Source organism: Varroa destructor, unplaced genomic scaffold (assembly GCF_002443255.2).
Source record: "Varroa destructor unplaced genomic scaffold, Vdes_3.0 BEIS01000002.1, whole genome shotgun sequence".
In the NCBI taxonomy this organism is placed as follows: Eukaryota; Metazoa; Arthropoda; class Arachnida; order Mesostigmata; family Varroidae; genus Varroa; species Varroa destructor.
This window is the reverse complement of record NW_019211455.1, coordinates 12,276,547-12,291,004: the sequence shown is the minus strand read 5'-3', so window position 1 is coordinate 12,291,004 and position 14,458 is coordinate 12,276,547. Positions and strand designations below refer to the sequence as shown.

Here is a 14,458-nt window from a genome sequence, read left to right as displayed (position 1 = left end):
GAAAGTTTGATGGATTTCGCAGAAACTCAGTTATGTTTACGTAGTGCTGATCTCAATATCGTGTAAATTTAACCAACTAAGCAGTCGGACACATAGCGATCTTCCAGACCGTTTTGAAAACGAATTCGAAGTACTGCGTTAGTTCGAAGACAGGCAGGAGACGATTTTTCCTGCCGTGTTGATGACGTAACTTTCAATTTGTATACAGGTGTGATTAACTTAAGCAGTAATTGGTTTATCTATAGAGATGGTAAGATCACACCTTTTGTCGACTGCATTAGGAAAGCCAATGTCCTTAAATTGCGAAGCGGCGCATTGTGCGATTTGTTACACTGACAGAACGATCAGGACGACATAAGAAACTAATTATGGGATTCCGGCTACGATTGAAACTAGAAACGACAATTTATAGATATGAGATGTTAAGCTTTGACCTATAGGCGGTCGGTATATCGATAACTTGTTCGAAATATTTACTTTCTTTTTATGACATAATTATTAGCGATACGCTGCTGTCGTTCTCCGTACAAATTGAAGACAATTAGCCTCAAGCGTAACGTATCATCGAGGTTTTTTTCTATCAGCTCGGCCAACGTACCATTTCCGAAACAGAGAATAATGAATGGTCCGGAATAAATCTCCTTTTTGAAGGATCTTTCGGCTATTCTGCGTAATTAAGCTAAAATTCATAAGCGCAAAGGTACGCTGACCGGAACAACTTTTTACATAATCCTTAATCAGCATGCACAATTATATAGCAAAATTACATGCCCACATTTCATTGGCTGAACGTAATTTGCTGCGTGAACAATTGCTTTCCCACTATGCTCGTAATGAATTGTTAATCGCATTAAGGGCTTCACTGAACGCGGGTAGAATCGTCGGGCCTTCGAAGTATCTGAAGTGTTGAAAAAGATTGCACTCGGGCTGACAGCCCAGATACCAAACGATACGTCTTGCGTTTGGATCGTGTTCTTGAAAGACGTCTCAGTCAACGCATCGAATAATGCCGTATCGAGTCGTTTTACCTGGATGATGAGTATGCAATTTGCCGTATCAAGCTTCTTTATCCTGGCTTAAACCAGCATCCATACGACGAACACCCCCAGACGTTTTCTTTTGGAATCACCTGATAAATGATGCGAGCATGTCCTGTCACCTAACGATTAAAAAGAGCTAGATACGTACCGAACACACTATATGTAATTACGGTAAAGCACTATCGTTTATTACGGCCATAATCAATGCGACTGCCTAGAAAAATAAACTTGAGAAAAAGCGAAATTACTACGTGCAGGGGAACACCCCGTGGAATTCTCAGGATTCATAGACAAAACTATTTTAGCCTTTCTATTGAAGCTGTACCGACATCGGTGAACGACCATGAGCAACACATGTTTACGTCGCTGCGCAATATTAACTGGATAGGCCGAGTCTGGTCGCTAACTGCTTGGCTACGGGCCATAGCTATCGAGGTGGCGTCCTTGGCGTACTAGTGAACTTGTTACGTCGATCGGAAAATCTCAATGGACGCTACGGAAATTCGCAAACAGATCTTCAAAAAACATATTATTGCTCAGAAGCACTTTTTTTTTTGTTGTGCCGGAGCCCAATTACAGTACAATTAGACTAATTCCCTGTCTCAAGGGCTGATGCGCCCATATCTCTAACAAATCGATATCTCTGAGTAATAAATCGCGCTAAATTTAAGTTAAGGTGTTTGTTCTTAAGGCGAGAATCATGATATCCAACGACTTTTCCGCGATGTCGATATTCAAACGGGTCCCATTAGGGTTGTATTGAAACACTCTTTAGTATATTTCCTAGCAGCATCTTTGCTATCCTACCAGTTCTGGCCACGAGGACGGACCTAATGAAAACGCCAAAAAAGTTCAGTTGGCACTAAAAAAGTGTTCCTGGACAAAAGGTGTAAGGTTGCTTCACCTATCTAAACAGGGTCAGTGTATTCGAGAAATACATGAATCATTTGAACTTATTTGTACGAGGCACAGGATAGCGGCACCTTGGTGAATTCAACAGAAATTTTTTCAGAATCTTTGCTCCTTAAAACTGTAACATCTCGCTTCCCTACGGCAATGCCTTATCGACTGCTCTCGGATTAAGAAAACCACGACGATGTCTTTGGTGTAATTATTGTGTTGGAAGCAGACCATTAATTGTAATAAAAAGCCATTCCCTACTCACGCCTGAGCTGTTTCTGTTCGCTTGGCGAGCGGCCTGAACGGCCGGCTTAGAATGTAAGCAGTGCGAGAGATTCGGGAAGAGCAAATTTGAAAATTTACAAGGTCGTTATTCAGCCTATGGAGCAGCCAACAAAAATAGAGCTCTCGACACCAACCAACTGCGGTATGGGTCTGCTGTCAAGGTAAACTGGTGGGTGACGAATACGCTATTGTAGGCTGCATTATGTTCCTATCGGTCCTATGGGCTGATTCTGTGGACCTGTTCTTTTGATCATGATACAATGGTGAAAAAATTTACGATTACCTTGCCTCGACCGTGAAGTTCTCACATTGTATACGTACGAATACGGCCAGGTAGAAAGTGACACGTAACTTATTGAAATGAAAGTTACTGAACGGGCATTTCCACATGCTACTTGCAATGACATGGTAAATGTGGTCAGTTCACCTCGCTTTCATCAGAAAATTTAACTTGGGAAGAAATTTAATTTGGGCCAAGCAAACGATCGTATTTTCGTAAGGTAAAATTTATCTTAATTCTAAGATAAATCCTCTATAGAGCTATCTATTACGTAACATTTGGCCATAAAGTTTACTTCCAGCTTCTAATTTATGATGTCTAAGTGTCAAATATTGTACCTATTTCCCACTAATTTAATCGATGACATTTTGACACTCTAATAACATGTTTTATGGAAGATTTCAAAGATGGAAAAGAATAAGTAAGCAATGCTTTTCCGATAATATTTACTTTTTTTTATTCCGGCCTGAACCCGCTCATCCTATGCAGTGGCAAAGATGCATCAGTGCGTTGACAACTGTGCTATTCGTTACAAAGAGATTTTATGGCTTATCGTTACCTTATCTTTGGATCAGCAAAGGACTTAAGACCCTTTTAAGGAGATACCACGCTCGTTTTATTATACAAACAAAATTCAGTATCTGCCCCATACAGATGTACGGATATGGCTGTATCACGAATAACGTAAAATCCGTTATTTACGTACCACGAAGTCGTGTGATCGAAGGAATAAAATGCATATAGACATCTCGTTTTCTTTCAATCATTCAACCGTTGTCGGAAAAGTATTGACCCTTTCGACTTTTTTTATAATTTAGGTACTTATTTTTTTTTATAATTTAAAAAACGTATTGACTCAAGTTTTGCCATATCTCTAATAACATTATAAAGGCCTCACTGCAAAATCTCTGTGGTTTCTGAGTGAGAAATTGTCAAGTGATAAAGTTAAAGACGTACGTGGTCTGGCATTGTCTACGGGGGAAGACAGCGTACTTTCAGTGCGTTATTATAATTTTGTTCATTGAGATCCGCATTACTAATTTTACTATGCGTCAGCAGGCCGTTAAGTACCATTTCTTTTCAATCCAGGCTCTACCTACTTTGACGTTAACCTTTTATGGTGTATTTTCTTTTAATGCGCACATTTTTTTCATATGTGACCCATTTTTCATTTCCCGTGATCGGTCGCATTGGGTTTCCCAGATGAAAATACAATCAGGTAAATTACATATAGTTCCCAAACAGTGTGCTTTCTTATAGTCCGCTTCCCTAAATCGTTTAAAAAGCCTTTGTTTCTTGGAGGTACCGTAGTTACTCGCGTATTATGTAATGAATCAACAACTTTTTTTTCCGTAACTTGTCGACAACGTGTCTTTCTCAACTCGAAATTCCCGAAACGAAGGTAACACATCCACTAATAATACTGTGAAATATAGGGAATTTTTATTTTCACACTCATATTTTACAAAATCTTCACACTTTAAAGTCTGAACAAACGTATTCTAGCAATTTTCGCATACCTACTATTTCCAAATTTCAGGCTTTAGATGATGCCAACGCCAGTCCGATTCAATTCCTAGTTGTAAAGCCATATTGCTGGAAAAACGGTTAATAATATATATATCTACCGACATATATATATATATGTCGGTAATCTAATGCTGCTTCTTCATGATTGGGCCTTTTAATAAGTGTCTTCCTATGAGTTAGTGAATAAACTAACCTGACAAAGGTCTAATAAAATAATAGATGATGTTCGTGGCGATTCAAATAAACGAAGTAAGGGTTGAGAATTAGCTGCGAATTAAGCCTTAATTAATAAACGGCACGTCTCTATGCTCTTCAATCCGTTTACGTCCTCCTTGATGAAGGGAAAGATTAGACTATGATGATATTTAAAGAATTTTTGACACGATTTAATTACTCGGCGATGAACTATCCAGCCGAAATAAGCATAATACTGCTAAAATGTATCTCTTCATTGGCTATTTGTGTAGTGTATGTGTAGAAAAGCGTAGGCACCGTAATATCTATCACTGCCGATCAGACGTCTGAGCAGTTATCAATATTAACGGCCGCTCGGGATCCGCCCAGTGCACAAGCAACCGATAGCTATTAACCAAGAACTTTAGCCAGAGTCAGTGACATACGAATGATCGGGTGGAGAAATCTTTTGGATACTCTCGCAGTCCGGTTGACTCGCTTTTCTTGGATAGGCACCGTGATCTTAGCCGTAAAATCTGTTTCCGTCTGTATGTCAAAGGTAGATGCTGGCAAATATTCTGGCCACCGGCGCCACGGTTTTTTTTTTAACCAAATGAAGACCTAATGTGACGGTTTTACGATTCTGGAGGAAACACCCGCCGCCAGCAAAGTGAACAAGCTCGTACGTTTAGACGTCTAGCTTTCCTATGCTACAGACCATCCTCTCCGGACACTATCTCAGTTGGCCAGGCTTGTCCTAGCTGAAAAACAAGTTGTGCTTAGGAAATATTTCAGCGATGGTAAATCTGCTGTGATAGGGGACGATAATTCTGCATGAATTTTTATTGTGAAGATCATATTAAATATTACGCTTTTGTCGACGAATGGCTTTTCCCTGTTTCAGCCATAGGAAACGCATGAAAATGACGCGCCTTTTTCATTAAGAGTAACTCTGATGCTACGTAAATTTTCTCTATTTTTGCTAACGACTATTAAGTGTGTGCTGCTCCAATTACTACTACATGTAAGGTAATGTGACGACGCCTGCATATTGCTTAAGTGTCGTTTAATTATAATATAATAACAAATTTTGGATCATGCCTTAGACTGGACGAAACTAGAAATATTCCAACTCAATCATTCGGTAAAATCCTGATCTTATCTAAGCTGAGACCCCCTTCAGTACTAGAAAAAAAACAATAATCTCGCTTAATTGGATGCCAATATTACAAGTTTAGGCAACTCCTTTAGCGAAGAACTTAGATGTTCATGCCTATATATACCATTTATAAACGACATCCGTTAATACATCACAGTAACAAAACTGATCATCTCTTGAGTAGCAGGAAACTAACACTTGGCGTGTAGGCTTGGATAAGCTGGAGTTAGCTTTGCTTTAAATTGCGCTAAATAGCTTTTCGTTTTAAATGATCTTTCGTTTGGCACAGATTTCAAACGACGACGTATAGTGAAATTGATCAATTTCGCAGTGATTTATACAGGACGAAGCTGCAGGGCGTTGTATAGCTAAAAAAAACCGCGGGCTGCTCATTACCGTCCTTGTCAAAAAAAAAAAACCATAGAGTAAAATAGAAGTCTCAGATACGTAGATAGCCAGGCGCAAATCGCATTATCTTATCATTTTATTTTCAGCTGTTCCTTTTATTATTACAAGTATAACCGTTTGTCCAGCCAACGTTGCTAAATTTAGGAGTTACCATTTATTGGAAGACACCGCAAAGTTCTGTGTGTGCTCAACGCTGGCATATTTTTACTCCGATACTTACTAGTGTATTTAGCGGATAGGACACTGTGCCCGGCGTTACTAATGAAGCACGCATATATAGTATACGCTGTTCACAATCTTGTGCAGTTTTCCATAGCGGACATTTGATGAAAAAAAGACGGAACGTTTGCTAGAAAACTCACCGAGAAGAAAGGCACTTAGGTAAGCCTTAACAACTCATTAGAACGCACTGTTGGTAAAAATCAGACATTTTTCTAGGTTAACTTATAAAGCCGTTATTAAAGTCAGCGTATCGAAGTGCGTCCAATGTTTGGAGTAAACTGTTGACCGAATTCAAAATTCCCAGAAAAACACTTTATTCCGTTCTCGTTTGTAATATTGCCCCATAGACAAGCACCGTACGAGATATAACATGGAGCGCACTACGTAACGATGTGGCCTACCCTTTCTTGTTTCTCGTACGCAAATCAACAATGCAAAAAAGATCCCCTACTAGCTCTATCTTCCCGGCTCAATCAACAGTAACGTTATGGGTCACTCACGAATCTGATCGTATAAAGCACAGAGGTGTGTCAGATACTGGTTTTTTTCTGTTCGGCGCTATATTTTACGCGGCATAGAAACAGGAAAAAAGGAAAGTTAATGTAATGTCGATGATACCGGGGCGTCGTTACTGGTAGACGGAGCACTGCGAGATCAAACGTAGCCTTCATAATTCATGCATTAACAGCAGCGTACGTACATTATATACGTACAGTATAGCCATGATGCAATTACGCTATAGAATCATAGAAATGGTATACGGGGTCACAGTTGTGGAACTCGGAAATCCGATTAGGATTTTGGTCGCCTCGTACAGAATTCATTTATAATCTGATGCGTATGGCAAATGTATTCATTTAGGTAGAATAAGTTCTTCAACGAAAAGCTTCGTTTTCATACTATCACGCTTGTCTTTGCGCCACGTATTTTTCAAGTGGAAGAATTAAGCAAACATAAAGCAGACTGAGAAGTTTTGTCTAAACGTATGGGCTTTTTATGAAATCAAGCTTAAGTTCGAAAGAAGTAGTACCAGAAGATCTACTTTTCTGGTTTGCCAATGGATTAGTTAGAATTTTTCTTTGGTAGTGAGAGAGCATCGTTTTTTATGGCACTGTCACGTACGCCAGCCTGACGTTCTTCGACTTGACGAAACCATTTGGCGGTCTGCAGTCTGCGAGAAGTCGTCACAATGCGCTACAAGAAGACACCCGAGTGAAAAGAAAAAACAATTCCTTCGTACGAAAACGATGATGTTGCCTTCTTTTCTATAGAATGGCTTCTGTGGGAGCATGTCTTGCAGGGCATCTGATCCACCTAATAAACAATAAGCAGCTTCTCCACAATGGATTGCACTGTTCAGCAACGGATTGACATATGGCCAAAAGGTATTCATTTTTTTTGGACCCTCGGACCACTGCAGCCTATTTTGTTAATCAGTGGGGACAGTGCAAGATCACCGACAGGATCCTTGCAGAAATGGTGCGCTTGTATATGATAACAGCTAATAAATAATAATAAAGCAATTCCTTCATGAACTATTGCATTTGTCAAGTTTAATGAGCTAAACTATTTTTAAACGAAGCATTTTCACTAACAGTCTTCTACAGTCAATGGCAAAACGCTGTCAGTAAAAAAAAGGGTCATCTATCTTAAACAGGTGTACTGCTGAAACTAGTGATATTGATTTGTGTCCTCTCCAATAACATAGTACTCTTTACATAGAACTATTTTATACATGTATCTTTCGAACAACTGTTAGCTCAGAAACGAATTTAAATGCGGACCAACCGCATTTTCCCATTTTGTGTCAAAAAGCTTTAACTAATTCACACGGGTCAACTATTTTATAGAGGACACCTAGTCGTCCGCATAATACCGGAATCACAGATGCTGTGCCTGTATTCACTTCACTCGACGGCAGGAACGTCAACCGTAAAAGCACAGAATACTAAAAAAAGGTTAATAGAAAAGCAAGGCCTTTGAGCAGCAATGACACCCCGTATTCTGCTCGGCCGCTGGACAGGTACGCCGACAAATAAATAATCCTGCCCGTGTATACCTTCGGTGCAAACTTCTCGCAAAGCTCACATGGATAGGTGTCGTTAACTCTTTTCAGGAAACAATTCAGTTTTCAGTCATCTTTCCTATTTTGCTTTCTCCTCGTATTTTTATCTCGGGCTGTTAGTTCTTTTATTCTCTCAGGTCCTTTCCGGTATTTCTTTCGTTCTCTTCTAGTCGTGCAGTTCTTGTACGTGCAGCGTACGTACGAAATTATGGGCTAAGATACAAATGACAGCTACAGCATTAACGCCGAACAAAATGGACGACATTAACAGCCATTCCTAGAGCGGAATCAAACCCTGTTCGGATGCAGCGCCATAAAGAATCAAGAAGTAAATCAAGCGAATTATAGCGAAATAGGGACAGAAAACGTAGAGTCCCGATTTCCTTTGGACGATAGTATCCTAAAGATGAGACGCTTACCGCTAACAGGTGTGATTATTTGAAATTTACTGCCCTTTGCAGAGAGAGGCCAGTGGCTGGAAATGACGATGGTTATTGTTGATGCTGTCGCTATGACCGCCGCCATTACTTGTGCGGGTACCGGTGCTTTTCGGTGTCGCGAGGAGAAAATCTATGCCTGTATCCCTCGTGTGCCCTTAAAGGCACACGTATTAGCGATAATCGTTTTGGACAGATGTCAGTGGCGGTGGCGACTACGATTATGATCATTTTTGCTTTTTTGGTAAGCACAGTCGCGAGTGAACATCATGGCTGATGTGGCCAGGAAAACCGCAGGATGAGCCAGCTATTCGTCTTGTCGCTGGTTTTTTATAAAAATAATTTGATTTTTCGCGGGAACAGAAAAACATTAGCGAGAATAGGATACTATGGGAATAGCAATCTTCCTAAATTATATTCTCATGACTTGATAGGTGCATATAGTCGATAGCTAATCCTGATGTAGTTACCTCTCGAGGACGGCCTGGCTACCACCAAGCAAACGCGAATGAAAATCATTTCAACCGTAAAGAATACTTCATGGCAAACTTCAGCGGTTGTCTGCATTGTTACAAGGGACAGTTGTTTATGCGGCGGCGGATGTACAGAGGGAGAAAACGCATTTTTTTTACTTGATCATAACTCTGACCTATACTTTGCCATTTGTTGTTGTATGATTTGCGTTGGACTTTTGTTCAATGCGATAGAAGGTCGTCTGCCCCCGTCGCACGCTACTATCGTTTGACCGACACGTGCTTACTAGATATACGCATAAAGTAAGTTGATTCTATGATATGATATACGGAAGCGATTACTATGTGTTAAAACGGATTAATTATGTACAAGTTGTGTTAGTATTTGAAGTTAAGCCGCGACCTTATTTCCGATACCGTCAAATTGAATGATTATAGTACATCTTATGCTTTAACAAAACAGAGCCTTAATGGCCTTCTTGCACATCGATGGCATCGAACCGGTAGTCGACCAAATACAATTGTAAAGTTTATTTATATAGTCAGAATAGGAGCAGGTAACGTTTGCGAACGTCTGTTTGAAATTACACACAATCTATAGCCAGCAAGATCATTCCAAACTATATAATAAGCAATAATGAAGTACTCGTTCGAAAGAGTTATGTTATAAAGCAGGTCACTATTTTAAAAACACTATTTTTTCGTCCCTGTTTAAACGCTCTTGTTATGGCAATATAGCACCTAGCGTTAGTAGCAACGTCACTGCATCTCGTACTTTCTTCAGCTAACCCGATGTGTTCGACCATGCACTCAGTAACGACAGGCACTTACCGCCTTAATATTCTTAAGTTTATATTCAGGCAGTGACTGATCTTCATAACTCGTTCATTGAAAGTACAGTCTGCCCTAAGCGAAGTACTTAATGTAAATCTAAATACGTACCCCCATCCCGCAAATAAATAAAGAAAGAGTCCAACTACCCACCTGCAGAAGAGACAGCTGAGGATCACATTAAAAGATATTTACATTTGCGTCATGCAATGCATGAAGTCAATATATGCATTTAGCAAGTGCAATAGTTCGGCATGGCTAAGGGAACTTGGAAACGTTCTACCCAGACATACACGGTAGTAGACCTACAGAGCATTTTTTTCAAAAATGGTTTCCATCAGCTAGGTCTCTTCACTAGGCTTAACTAGAACGAGTAAGTACCGTGCCGGGCTACCGACGATGCCAGCAGCAAGGCGTTGTGCCGACTTGACACTTACTATCTTTTTCTTGGAAAATCCTGTCGCGGTTTAGCGGCTATGTAGAGTCAAATCGTTGCTTTTCTTCATTGTCTTTACTTATTCTCAGTTCTTTCTAACGGATGCTCGTGCGTTCGTGTTAAGGCGAAGAATCATAAGGACGCTATATCTTTGTCTAGGTACAATTCTACAGTAACTATTCTTTCTCCTGTCGTCTCTGCTTTTTGGGTTCACAACTGACTTCTTACAGCTAATAGATGCCACCCCATTTAACATACTCTCCGTACAAATCGGAATATCGATAGCGACATTCCGAGTCAGGACATTGTAGGACGAGATTTGTGTCAGGTCAGTGGGAAACCATGGATGATGAACACACGCGAAGGGGCGGCACCAGTGACCCTTTTCTTTTACTTGTTTTATGTAAGGTTATAACGTGGTATTGGGTGACTAACTTGTAAGCAGTGCACGCACCGATACGCATGAGCTCAAACGAAGACCACACAGCTGTGCCCTAGGAGATTTTAGTGATTACAGGACGAAAGCTTCATGTACGCAATAGTTAAAGCTTAAAGTTTCCTACTGGTCTTCGCTCAAGCCTAGCCTTCATGTGTACCTAGATGACATGTCGAAATTGTAAGTAATACGAGATGGCAACTACTGGAAAGCGCTGCAAACAAAAATAAAGCACAACTCAAATGCATAGGAATAAGTTGTGATTCAACTCCTAGTTTCGAAGTTGTCGAGAAAGTAACATCAGTTACCTCTTGACAAATGCGGTAACGAATTTATAACTGCAAATTCAGCAATGTCCGACACTGTTCAATGGTGAAACTAATCTTGGTTTTGCGGGGCACTCAAGCTCGATTGTTCAAGAACTTCGCTATTTGAACGGTGCGAGAAAGCGGCACGGACTACTCAATAGTGTAGAACAAGTCCAAGGACTCGTCAGAAGCTCTTAAAACAGATATAGCGTAGCGTTTGATTGGAGTAACCTTTCTATCTCCGACCCAGTGTGATTCTAATTAAACCGGGTACAAATATGTCTGGCAGCGTTTTCAATGCAAGCTCTGTCGGGGTGGAAAGTTTCACAGTTGTGACAGCCGGAGTTGAGTCATCGCGGACTGTGGACATGAACTGCTCAGTCTTGTTGCTGCTAGTTTAGCGGTTTGACAAACACCCGTTAGGATCAGTGCATGCGAACAAATTTTATATAGAAATTGAGACAATTGGCCTAAGCAGCAAACATGTAGGCATACTCCCAGGGGTCAATATGAAAAAGAAGGCTTCATTGATAGAGAATAGAACTGTTTTAGACCCATGTTAAACGCCAGATGGACAAAGTGAACCCTTCAAGGCCGACCCGTCAACGAGACTCATTGTATCGACTAGGCATTCACCCCCCCCCCCCTTTAAGTAGCTTTTTATTCCTAAAGCTCGCTAAATTTACAGCATTGCAAAAATCCCGAGAAGAGCAACATGATTGTAAAGAAAATTATGTTAAAAACTGTCCTGCTTTAACTGCCCAAAATTTGCTTTTTTACGCGGTTTCGGCAAACATGCCTGGCTACTGCTTAGACAAATAACTAAGCTCTAGAAAAACCCTTTGTGCACTCTGAGGGGAACATCGTCACCATAAATGAAATTTACTGAATTATCGCGCTCGTTGCGATTTATTTGGCAACGTATTATGTTATTACGTGGCATGGGTTTTGCCATAGGCACTTGCAGAAAAAGACCGCCCAATTGTGCACTTACAATGGATCCACGAAGCCCAAGATAAAACATAGTATTGTCTTCTTCGCCTCGTTTGAATTTTAAAAGGGAGTTGTTTCGTGTAATTAAATATATAGAATTATCACGTCTGCATTAGTTGAGATCCTGTCATTTGGACCGCTATTTTCAACTTCCAACTTAACTGCACTTATCGAATATTTACGAATATGTCGATCTGGATTTAACGTCAAATTATTGGCTGAAAATTATTTTTAAATAAAAATTATCGCAGATCATGATAACCAATGTAGGACGTTTTCACGTTAAAACGATATGCTCAAGTGCCGCATCGATTACTATCCTTAACGGTGTAACTTACTTGAAAGATAATAGTAATCTGGACTTTGCTATTTTTATTATTTGCCTTAATGCTGATAATAACTAACTTACCACCTTATATCCTGATTCTTCTAGTCCTAAGATTTTCGTCTTGGTCATCGGTTATTGATCCTTCTGACGACATCAGCGACTACCTTGTTAGCGAACCGCTGTAAAACAAGATTTTTTCTCCTTTGCGGTAAGCAATAGACTCCTTAGCTCCACAACTTAGGGCAGAAAATTACTGCCACACACCATAACTGTAAACATAAGTTCCGGATATTAACAGATGCTTAGGCGATATATTTCTATAGTGGTATTAAGTAGATCTTTCACTACTAAAAATTATCATTCCGTTGTCCCATGTACAGTGTATAAAAAACTGATGGGATTGCTCATTTAGACTAGCAAAGATAATGGCCACAGATTGAATTAAAATAAATCAGCTGAACGGAATCACATTGGATATAATTTAGGCCATCCTTATCTGGAAATGCGTTGAGATGCTTCATAAGCATCGATTTAGGCCAGCCAGAGCAGTGTATCCCGTAGGATGGTTAACAAGTGGGCAGATCGACAGATCGACAAAAAAGACGCACTTTTCGTTTGTCTCGGTTCTATGTATGGTAGCTAAAAAACATAGAGAAGTCGTAACGCATCTGCATTGATTTTTCGTTCTAACCAAAAAGATGTAGGTTATGGTTTCAATGCCAAAGACTCGGATCATACAGATTATTCTATTCTATTCTATGATGCAATATTATCATTTAAGGGTTCATCATAATAGGATCAAAGGAACAGGACTTACCCCTGCGATACAGTCATAATCTATCGGTCCCATTACTATCGTTTTTCTTTATCGTTATTTTAAACGCTATAGTTTTAAAATCATGTCGCATGTGTGCAGGCGCTGGACTTGCTGAAATTACTGGAAAACTTTATTCATGATATATTAATACTGCAGTGAAAGGACGATAAATTGAAGCTGGACCGGGACTACGCCTTGTATAATGGAGCTTAAGGTGCCAATTTAGCTTTCATACTTCGTGGCAATTACATTAACCTTGTACGAATGGTGTGTACTTAAATATGAACGAAGGACACCTCTGTTAAGTTTACTCTACAGTCTCTAAGAGTGCTTAACATACAGAGCAAAATACTTCTTGAGGCTATCATCTGTGTTTGAAGTTTCATGTCCGGTGTCGCCGATCGATTCGGTCAGACGGCTGGCTTTGAGTACGAAACGAAGCCTATCGATGCCCGGGTTCACACAACAACGTGTTCCAAAGATTAGCATTCAAACACGTTACCCACTAAGCCATCTTAACACTGCCCGGCAATTAAAAGTAAAGAGGAATGACTGAATTTATCTCAGTAGCAGCCATATTACTTTCGCCTATTTTATATGACAATATCCTAAAAAATTTTGAGTTGGCTTTTACCTGTTTTGACATTAATTATCTCTCACTAGGCAGATATACCTATTGTTCAGAAATACACGTCTATTTTTTTTTTCAAAACCGCTCTAAAACCCACCACTACTAGTATATTTTACCGTATTTAAAGCATATCTTAATCATTCCACTGTGCATGCTTTATTGCAGCCCATCTGCATCTTTACGAACGGCGACTGCCGGACATGATTTCAGCTATGTTCTTTCTGTTCCTCAAACGGCGTGTTTCACTCTAACCAACATTTGCCTCCAACTATTCCTTGCATTGTAACCTCAAAACACCGTTACGGATTATTACTACTGAAAAGGACGACGCCAACAGGCATGACAATAAGTTCTAGCCAAAATCGGGTGCCTGCTTTCTCTATACATATTTGACAAGTCCTGTCGGCTTAGCTCGCGACCCATAAGCTCGATCCTAAGGGTTATTTTTCTTTCGGTTTTATCAAGATTCAGCTAGCAGTTATTTTCCGACCTTAGGTTCCCCTTTCATTATAAATTAGCAATCTCATTTCGCCAAGACGTTAGCATTTTAAGGTATGATTCTATGTGAAAAGTTACGCCTTAAATACGTACACTAGTATCTGCTGGTCTATGGCGACCGGCCAATTAGTTACCGCTCTTTCTCTATCGCTTTTCTATTGTTAATTTTCGTTAGGTTCTGCTGATCTGTTCTGCTAATTTTCATTT

At 40.0% G+C, this 14,458-nt stretch overlaps 1 protein-coding gene across 4 annotated transcripts in view; it reads left to right on the top strand.

Moving 5' to 3' along the window:
* LOC111244999 (uncharacterized) overlaps window positions 1-14,458 on the top strand; it is a 35,475-nt gene that overhangs the window by 7,612 nt on the left and 13,405 nt on the right. Inside the window, exon 1 of one of the 4 annotated variants that reach the window (XM_086981345.1) lies at window positions 10,654-12,513. The exons of the other annotated variants lie outside the window; for them this stretch is intronic. The gene's annotated coding sequence lies outside the window, so the exon portion shown is untranslated. Of the gene's footprint in view, window positions 1-10,653; window positions 12,514-14,458 lie in introns of those variants that run through there. 4 annotated transcript variants of the gene reach the window in all.